The sequence below is a fragment of the Melozone crissalis genome, unplaced genomic scaffold (assembly GCF_028551555.1).
Source record: "Melozone crissalis strain CALT ecotype California unplaced genomic scaffold, PUWL_Pcris_2 ptg000042l_1, whole genome shotgun sequence".
Classification (NCBI taxonomy): Eukaryota; Metazoa; Chordata; class Aves; order Passeriformes; family Passerellidae; genus Melozone; species Melozone crissalis.
In genome coordinates this window covers 62,738,920-62,748,273 of record NW_026535820.1, presented here as the reverse complement: position 1 = coordinate 62,748,273, position 9,354 = coordinate 62,738,920, and the positions used below count along the sequence as shown (strand labels likewise).

At 40.5% G+C, this 9,354-nt stretch overlaps 1 long non-coding RNA gene across 1 annotated transcript in view; it reads left to right on the top strand.

Moving 5' to 3' along the window:
- Positions 1 to 512: 512 nt before the first annotated feature.
- The window catches only part of LOC128942703 (uncharacterized), a 47,771-nt gene continuing 38,929 nt past the window's right edge, over positions 513 to 9,354 (top strand). Inside the window, exons 1-2 of the long non-coding RNA XR_008483633.1 lie at positions 513 to 628; positions 1,687 to 1,799. This is a non-coding gene — a long non-coding RNA (uncharacterized LOC128942703). The remainder of the gene's footprint in view (positions 629 to 1,686; positions 1,800 to 9,354) is intronic.

Genomic DNA, 9,354 nt, shown 5'->3' with positions numbered 1-9,354 from the left:
GTCGTATGTCTATCACATATACTGTGTCCCTTGGAATAATAATAATTGAGCCAGGCAGCTGAGTCTTTCTGTGGGTATCTGCAGGGAGGGGGGATGGGGGCTGTGATAAAAGACTCATCAGTTTCAGCTTAGTTCAGTAGACATCTGTGCAGCAGAGGACCTCGTGATGATCCTGGCAGCAGCTCTTTTCATTTGGGTTTGGCTTTTTGTGCTGAATGCTTTTTGTACTGAGTCCCCGTACCAGCCTGTCTCAGCACTTTCAGAGCCAGAGCTTTTTCTCTTCATAAGCTCTAGGTTTTTTTACAGGCCACTGAGTCTGAGTGGAGCTGTATCCAGAATTACAGAAAGCAGCAGCCACCTGTCACCAAGACATTGTGCACAGTGGAGGGGAGAGCAGTGGCTGGGGGTGGGGGGCTGGAGGGAGCCAGCTGATTGCAGGGCATTTCTGAGAAGCAGGGCCCTGTGCTTATCCATTTGCAAACACGGGAAATGATGACAGTGGTTGGAAGCTTTGAAGAGACTGGGGGAAGGGGAAAGAGAGAAGCCAGAAAGTAAAGGATTGGGGGCTAAAAGAGACCTTGTCCAGAAAAGACTGATAAATTCTTCTTTTCAGATTCCTTGATCACTGGTAAGATTTGTTCTACATGTGAACATTCTCTCAGCTTGACAGAATCTTTATGCACTCCACGTTTTTTTGCATAATTTAGCAATAAATGGACAACTTTTTCTTTTGACTCTTTGAAGACTCTATTGCCTACTCCAGTATTAGGGTGGATATCAGTAAGGAAAAAAATACTCAATTGCATATGTCTCCTGATTCAGTCACATTAATTGCACTTCAGATTTTATGGTGATGCAGATTCAGTAGCCTTCTAACACAGAGGAATTAGCATTACCTTCTGACTTGTGGGGCCTCTGTTCTCACTTCTTCCTCTTGGAAAGCATTTACAATGGCTGGTCAATTTATCTGAAATACTCCTTTGAATGGTGCAACCTGTCTTATCAAACCAGAGCATACAGGTTTACTGCAACCTGTCTTATTGAACCAGAGCCATTTCTTGGAGAATAATTTTATTTTCTCGCAAATAACAAAAGCGCATGGAAATTTACTTTAATAGCTTATTTCAAAGTAAAAACTGCATCCATGAAAATATCAAGTCCTTATTGGGCAGAATAACATTCTATTCTGTGAACTATGGAGAACATTATGGTCCCACACCATTATAGAAGTGTGTAATAACAACAGTCAGATAAAATCCTAATGTCTTTTGCCTGAAAAAATTCCACTGGTAACACTAAAGGAGGTTTTCATTGAACTGGAATGTATCCATCTGAACTACACTACCCATTTTTATCCCTCATAGCTAATACAGAAAGTGTCATTCCAGAGGTTAAACCTGAGATCAGTTATCTTAGAACAGGACTAATTGCCCTCTGGAGAAGATGGTGGCTCCTCCTGGGTATTCTGTGCACTCTAAAACTGAGCTTTAGTTTGGCACTAGACTTTTAGGTTATTGAAGTTAAATGATGTGAATCCCAACCCAAAACACATGCTTCTGTCCCAGGATTATTTTTAAAAATGCATGGCAGAACATTAGGCTGACATTTACTGTGTGTGTCATCATTTTTGGATCTTTACTTAATCCTGTATATTTTGTGAATATTTCTGATGGTTTTTTTTTCAAGTGCTGGAACAATGAGACTCACCCTGAAGTCTCCTGATCAGGGGGCACTGCTCTCACAGGGACCCAAGGAGAAGGGAGAAGTCTCAGCCACAGCAACTGTATTACTTGTCAAAGGTATGTGTCCTTACAGCCCTAGACCTGCTCTCACTCCTGACACGTTCAGTGAGATGACTGGGACCTTTTTGACCTTAAAATGGAGGCATGAACAAGAATGTAAAACAGTGGCTGAGATTAATTTGTTCTTCTCTAACTCAGTAATCTTGTGAGTGATACAAATGAAAAGACATTCCCTGCTTAGCAAAAGCTTCTCCTGTGCTCTGATTGTTCTACTTTAATTTTCTTTGTTTCATTACCCCATTACATACAGGACATTAAGAGTGCAGTATAGAATAAGATACAGAAATATATTCAGTCTCCAAAGCAGGAATGTAGTGAATGTTCTATATCAGGATAGCAGCACTTCTCTTAGCTACTCATAGGGATATAGATTCACAGTAATGAAGAATTGGGTCAGTCCAAATTTATTCTATCTTGTAAAAATACAAAATACATCTAATTACTGTAAAACATATTGCTTTCATGAAGATACAGAAGGTATAACATGTTTATAATACAGGGAGTTATTTGTGTCTTCACTGGGGACTTTATCATGCAAATGACTAGTTCTTACCTGATATCAGGCAACTGATGTAGTTGTCATAAGGCTGGAATATAATTTTAGTTTTTCTTTGGCGTGGTACTTAAGTATTAATGTCAAAAAGTAGAAGAGGTAGTGTGATATGTAGGGACTTAATTAATTTCAACTCCTGTTTTTACTTTTGGATTTTTTCAAAGATTCCAGAGAAATGGAATTGTAGATATGTACTGAGAAAAGCAGAAAATAATACCTGTATCGCTAGTAACATGAGGCTCTTGCTATGTCAATGACCATTCACTGCATACATGTTACAGTTTTTCATTTACTATCAGTGTCATACAACATAACGACGTGCATGTGTTCCCCAGTTCAACTACAGTTTTTGGATGGTTTTGGTAACTAATAAGCCCAAAAACCCAGGAAGGACCTGGAACTTAGTTTATTCCCTGTAGAAATAAAAAATTAATTTTGCAAAAGGTATGAAGGAGAACAGTATTATTAAGAAGGTGTCAGGGACACAAACACACTACTTATGACTTACTTATCAACTGAAAACAGCTATTTTTTGAGAGGTGACCTTGTTCAAATCTCTTCCAACCATCTTCTTCTAAAAACTGCTTGATGCTGTGAAATATATCTCCATATAGCATCTTCCTGTCAATGTTACACATTTGGCTTTAACTTGCAAGTTAGAGGGCACTGATGAGCTCATTTCCTTCCTTCCCTGCTATTTTCTATGTGAGCTGTACTAGGTCACACAGTAAGTCAGAAGTTTGCCCTTGGTTTCCATCAAAATACATGGCAAGCATTACTCAAAATGTATCAAAGGATTTTACTAAATTCACAAGTAAAGTCCCAGTTTTTACTTTATTTTAATCTTTGAAGAATCTCTCGCTGTGCAGTTGGTTGCTAAAAATACTGATCATTCAAACTATCCCTAAAGCAAGAAGATGTTTCATTCCTCGTAAATCTTTGTGAATTTAAACAAGAGGAAAGGGGAGATGTATGTGCATCAGGGATGGCTGGTATTAGAAACTCCTATTTGTTGCTGCCACCTGCCCATGGCCAACTTTCAGAGACACTGGAGGAAAGAAGATTCCTCCCTCTTTCTTAAGAAAGGCTTAAGGTATTCCTTAAATTACTCACTTCTATTTAAAATGTAACTGGAATAATTTTAATAGCTAAAATTGCCTATACTACCCTGAGTTGGAAGGGACCCACGAGGATCATTATAAAAAAAGAAAGCCCTCCTAGTCCTGCACCAGACCACCCCACAAATCTCACCCCACCCCATGTGCCTGAGAGCCTTATCCAAATATCTCTTGAGCTCTGGAAGGCTGGTGCTGTGACCACTTCACCTTGACTGAAATTCACTGAATGACAGCAATTCAGTTTGGATTATTTGCTGATATTTTTCTCATTCTTCTCAGAAATTACGGGAAAAAATTGATGCAATGGTCATGTAAAATTTTATCCTCTGAATGAACTTGTTGGTGTGAAGTATTAAAACCAAATTTTGAGGTTCTACTAATTTCTCTGATAATTGTCTTCACAAACACATATTAGATCAAGATATTTTATCAAGGATGGATGAAACTTACAGCTTCTCAGGGAATTGGAAAACACTTGCCTTGAACATGAATATTTGGAAAGCTTTTTCTCTTTCCAATAAATCTGTCTGCAACAAATAGGATTTCTGAAGTTTTTTTAGTCTATATTGTTGCAGATATATTAACAAATAAATTTATTTGTTAATATAAAACAAATCCCTTTTTTCATTTGACCATAAAAGTGGCACTATTGAAGATGAAGATTTATATATCTCTAAGAGACATACCAACACTGTTGCAAAAATAAATTGAGCTGTCCTTCTGCTACAACAACTAAACTATGGTTAAAAATGAGATTGTTGACTTGAGCATGCCACCCCTCTCCTTCAGCACACACCCAGCAAAAGCCTAATGGCCTCAAAGGCTTCCTTAATGTTGAACTGAATTCATCTGGGTGGTGCTGAGCTTTTGCAGAAGACATCATGTGACTGTGATGAGCTTGCCTGAAGTTCTAGGGCTCAGGAGAAGCCAGGAATTGATTTGTCAAGCAGTTAATCAGAAAATTCTGGGCAGTGATAGAGGATGATGCTAAAGACATTGTGGGAGAAGCATAGAGAGGTAAAACTGGCTTTAAAAAATATCAAAGAAAGATCTTTTAAACTTAGATACTCCCTGTCTTTCTTCAATGCTTTAGTTGTTTCCTTGCAGGACAACAACATAACAATTTTAGTAGTGCATCAGGCAGAGGTTTGGAGAATTCTTCAACATTGGCTGAAATGTATCAGATGACAGTGAAGATCTGCCAGATGACCATACAGCACATGCAAATCACACCACACTAATGCCACCACATCCTTGGTACAGGAAATAACTGGTGTATGTGCACTCTGGGTCAGAGCAGTTTATGTGTTCTCTGCATGTTCATACAGGACATTTCAGCAGCATCTGTTTCTTTCTGCTGCTTCTCTGAATCATAAAAAAGCAAAAATGTAGTGAAGAAAATTTTGTGCTTTATTTTTAATTGGTTGAGGATGGGTATTGTTTGGGTTTTTTCGTGCTGGGTTGGTTGGTTGTTTTTGGGTTTGACTTGTTGTTTTTCCTATTGTTATGTTACACCTATACTTGGAAGAATGTTCTTTGGCAGAAGACTTGACTCTAGCCCAGTCAAGATGGGGTTTGAAATAGATTAGGTTATGGCCTGTAGAAGTCCAGGGCTTGACTGACATACTGAATTCTCAGCATCTCTCCAAAGCTGCTCCCATTAAAAGAAAAAAAAAACAAACTAGACACTATGTATCCTACGAGCTCTTGTAAAGTAATATTTCTGAGCATGTAATTAAATGCATAATCAAATAGCACTTAAGAAACCCAGGTGAGGGTAGTTTCAGCTATTTCTTTCTGTTTCCTTTTCACATCAGCTTAGAACCATCTCCCTTCTCCCCTTCCCTGGGGAAGCAAGCTGTTGTAAGGTGGCTGTACAGCTGCAGGATAGACTCTGCACTTACGCTGTGGGAACACGGGTGTGCTGGATCCATTCTCAGGAAACTGATCTGCTTGTGGTCTTTCAGTAACTCCAGACTGGTCTGCCCAGCTAGATGCTCCCCTATCCTCTGTCATGCCACATTTGTCCTGCTCCTTAACTCTCCTGCTTCTTTCTCTGCTGTGGAGCATGGATCCTAACGGGGGGAGAAATCCAAGAATTCATAACAAAACATGGGGTAAAAAGACCATCTCCACTGAAGTTAATAATCAGCAGGGTCCAAATTACCTCTTATTAGCATTTATTTTACAAAAGAGGCAGGGTATAATTTTACGATAGATTCAGATTTGGAGAGGGACTATAATCAGCCTCCTGAAGAGCTCTGCCTGAAGTACATGGCTGATTATTTCTTTTCCAAATTGCACCGCTCTCTTTCCCCCTCTCTCGCTTACCCCTCCCGGCCCGTTCTCTTTCTTGATCTCTTTGAATAATGCAATCACTTTGAATAGCCCAGACAGGCCTGAAGATTAGGGAGCCTGTTTGTGGAGCGGGGGGCCAGCTGAATAGGCGCAGGAGGCTGGCTCCCCGGGAAAACAAGGCACTGGGAACTAGGCCAACTGTGAAGAGCATGTGCTGGGAGGGACTGAATAGGCAAGCAGCCGGCCAGCCCATATGTCAGGCTGTGCCACAAAGACTTCTCTGCACATCTACCATGACAAACAGGATTACCGAAGACAATTAATCTGGCACGCTTTATCAAAATCAAGCGCTGACCCCCAACCTCTCCCCCCAGCATGCAGCAGATGCCACGCTCCAATTCAATGGAGCTCAAGTGTTCCCTTTTTCGCTGCTGAAAGGCATCCAAAGCCTGAATAAGGTTGGCGTGGACTAATTGCAAACACTGTCTGATGGTGACAGTCCTAATCAAATGAGATGAGCTCACCTTTTCTGTAAACTTCTAATGGGAAGGCTGGTGGCAACTCCCCATCAGCTGCTGGCAGAAAGAGAAACTCATGGGGATGAAGGGCTTTCCCCCTCCTTTCTCTCCCTTCCTGCTCACTGCCTGATGGAGGAAGAGGACAGCCACACACATCCTTTCCTGTTAATCCTTTTGGGTGCTGCATCACGAGGGATGGAGAAGGGAAAGCATTGGAGCCACCTCTGTGCAGCAGCGTCTTGGCTCTGCAGATGCCGCAGAGCGGCCAAAAGGCAGTGTGCCGACGCTTACTGCCATGCTAGAAACCAGGCTCCACAGCTAGGCTGAGTCCTCAGCTGATGTCAGTGGAGCTGTAAACATCCCCCTCAGTATCTGACCCTGCCTGTGGGATGTTCCTGTCAGCTCTATGGCGCAGGGTATAAACTTACACTCATTAGGACCAGTCATTTCTTTTCATGTCCCTCCTTGGTTTATTTTATTTACATTTCAACATATAGGAGTTTCAGAAAAACCTGCCCAGTTGACCTTAATAGAAAATGAAAAGTGAAGTTCAATAAGAAAGGGGGGGAAAGCAGTGAAAAACTAATAGTATTTTATCTTATTGCTTTTGTATTTACCTTACTGCTGTTCAAATAAGCAGGCCAGATTCTTGCTGCTCACCCTAGTATGCATAGGCATCTGTAGTACAGAAATGCCTCATGGGCAGTTTCTCCTCACAAAAAACTGCTTGTCCTCTTAGTCTCACTCAGATTAGAGCCAAGTGCCTGTGTTTCTATATTGGCATCCTCTTGCTTGTTAGTGTGGATGGAGTGAAGGCTTGCATAGGCATGGATGAATGGTTCTTTCAAGTATTTTTTCCCCCAAGTTTTCAAATGAAAGTTCTGTTTATTCAAGTAAAATTTGGTAGAACCTCCTCAGTTTTATTAAGTTAAAACCCACTCAAAAACAAATTTAAAAAAAGGTAGTAGAAAGTTATACAACACAGAACACATATTTCAGGATAGTCATCCATTTTGTAAAATTTGCACAAATGAAAGGGTCAAAATCTTTGATTTTGGAAATACTGTCAAAGGTTAGCATAATATTTTAATACAATATTTTTTTCAAGCTTAAAAAAAAATCTCCTTTCTTCCCATACATGCCTAAGACAAAAGATTAAGTTTAAAATAATCTTTGTAACAATTTTCCTTTCAAAGTTCTTTCCTGGCAATATGGACAGCATTTTGGCCTGAATGCTATCTGTGTTCCATTGCATTTCTCATCTGTTTTCTGTCAGAAACTTGACATCTAGATGTTACTTCCCAACCTACTTTCATGGCTATCCTCAGCATAACACCTGATTCTTCAGTGATTTCAATGATTTTAACTTTTCTCTTAAAGTAAGGGTAGTAAGGGACTGACACATTCCATGAGCAGAAAAGGCACTGAGGAGCTGGAGGTGACTGATTACCTTGATTTCTGCAAAGAGGATGAAAGCAACCTGGTTCACATTTTGGCCCATGAGGCCATGTCCCTTTGCACACAAACCTGTGATGGTGGCTCCAGATTCACACATGTCCAGCAACTTTGATTTTCATTTTTTAAGTATGAATTCTCAGCACAATGTGTCCTAATTAAAAAAAAAAAAAAAAGCAAAACACCAGAGCTGGAATGGGCTGACACCTGCAGAAGCCATGGCTGTGGGAAGGGACCTCTCCCTGGAGCAGTGCTTTCCCACCTCTAGCTGCAATGTGCAAGGAGTTCTTATCAGCAGTGCACTGCTAGCGATGCCCCTCAAATCTGCCAATGTTTCTTCTTCTTGCATAGCAGGAATGGGATGTTTAAATGATAGTTACAGATGGAGGAGCAGCTGATTTTGGTATTGCAATGTTTACACTCTAGCAACATGTTCCAGCATTTGAGAAATGCAGCACCCAAAGAGGGTCCAAATGGAAAATCAGAAAACAGAGCTAATACTGCTCAAAGCACTGAGCAAAGGCCGGCTGCAGATCACACAGCAGTTCATTGTTGTGGTAGTCTGACATCCCATAGAACAGCACTTTCCAGAAACTGAAGGCCAGGTTGTGTTTTTATTCAGAATGCTAAGGTTGATTTCTAAGAAATCTCTGGTAATGAAGTGATATATGGAGTTAGGAGAGAGCTACAATGAAGATAATCACTGCTGTGCAAGAAAGGTGAAGGAATGCGCTAAAAATACTCATTAAAAAAAAAAAAAAGGGATGAAAAAGCACAAACACCCCAGAAAATTCACTACAGGCTAAAGCAGCAACCGGTGAATGAAGTGACAAGGTATTGATCTGAAATACCAGGTGAAGAGGAGAAGATATTTGTGTCTCCACATTGCGAAGAAAGGAACTGCCTGAAGGATGTGAACTCCTCTGTGGAGGCTTGCTGAGGGGTGATGGGCAAAAAAGCATCCCTGAGGCAATCAGAGGCTGGCTGGCATCCGAGCTCAAAATGATCACAAAGCCCTGGTGAAACCTCTCTTTCTGCCTCACTCAGACTGATCACTGGTAAGGTAGAGAATAATTTATAGCATGGCTAGATTAGGAAATAGAAAGACTGTGATTCATTTGACTGTAGTTAATTAAAACATTTCTCTAAAACCCAGGGATATTTCTTGCACAATTTCTAAACTAGTTTTGTAGCAGCTCTGTAGGTCACAGCACCATATATTGCTGCCATAGGTACCAAGATGGCTAAGGGTCTGGAAGGTGGAGCTGATATGATAATACTAAGTGACATGGGTGGGAATTTCTCCCAGCCATTAGCAGAAGGAGGAACTCACTCTTAAAAGACTCATGTCAAATCGTATTTCTAAAATGTCATCTGGTTTGCAGTGGAATAGCCACCATTTTTCTAAACTACACAGTTTGTACAATGGAAGTGTAATTCAGAAATGACATAGTATTGACAAAGAAAGGGTCTCTCCTTCTCCACTGACCCCAAGGAATTGCCATAGCCTGCAGAGAGCAGTAGAAATTTTGACCTACTTTATCATGCCTACTCATTGCTGTCAGGATGTTTCTTATATCTGTGAAACCGTAATCACTGACTTTTATTTT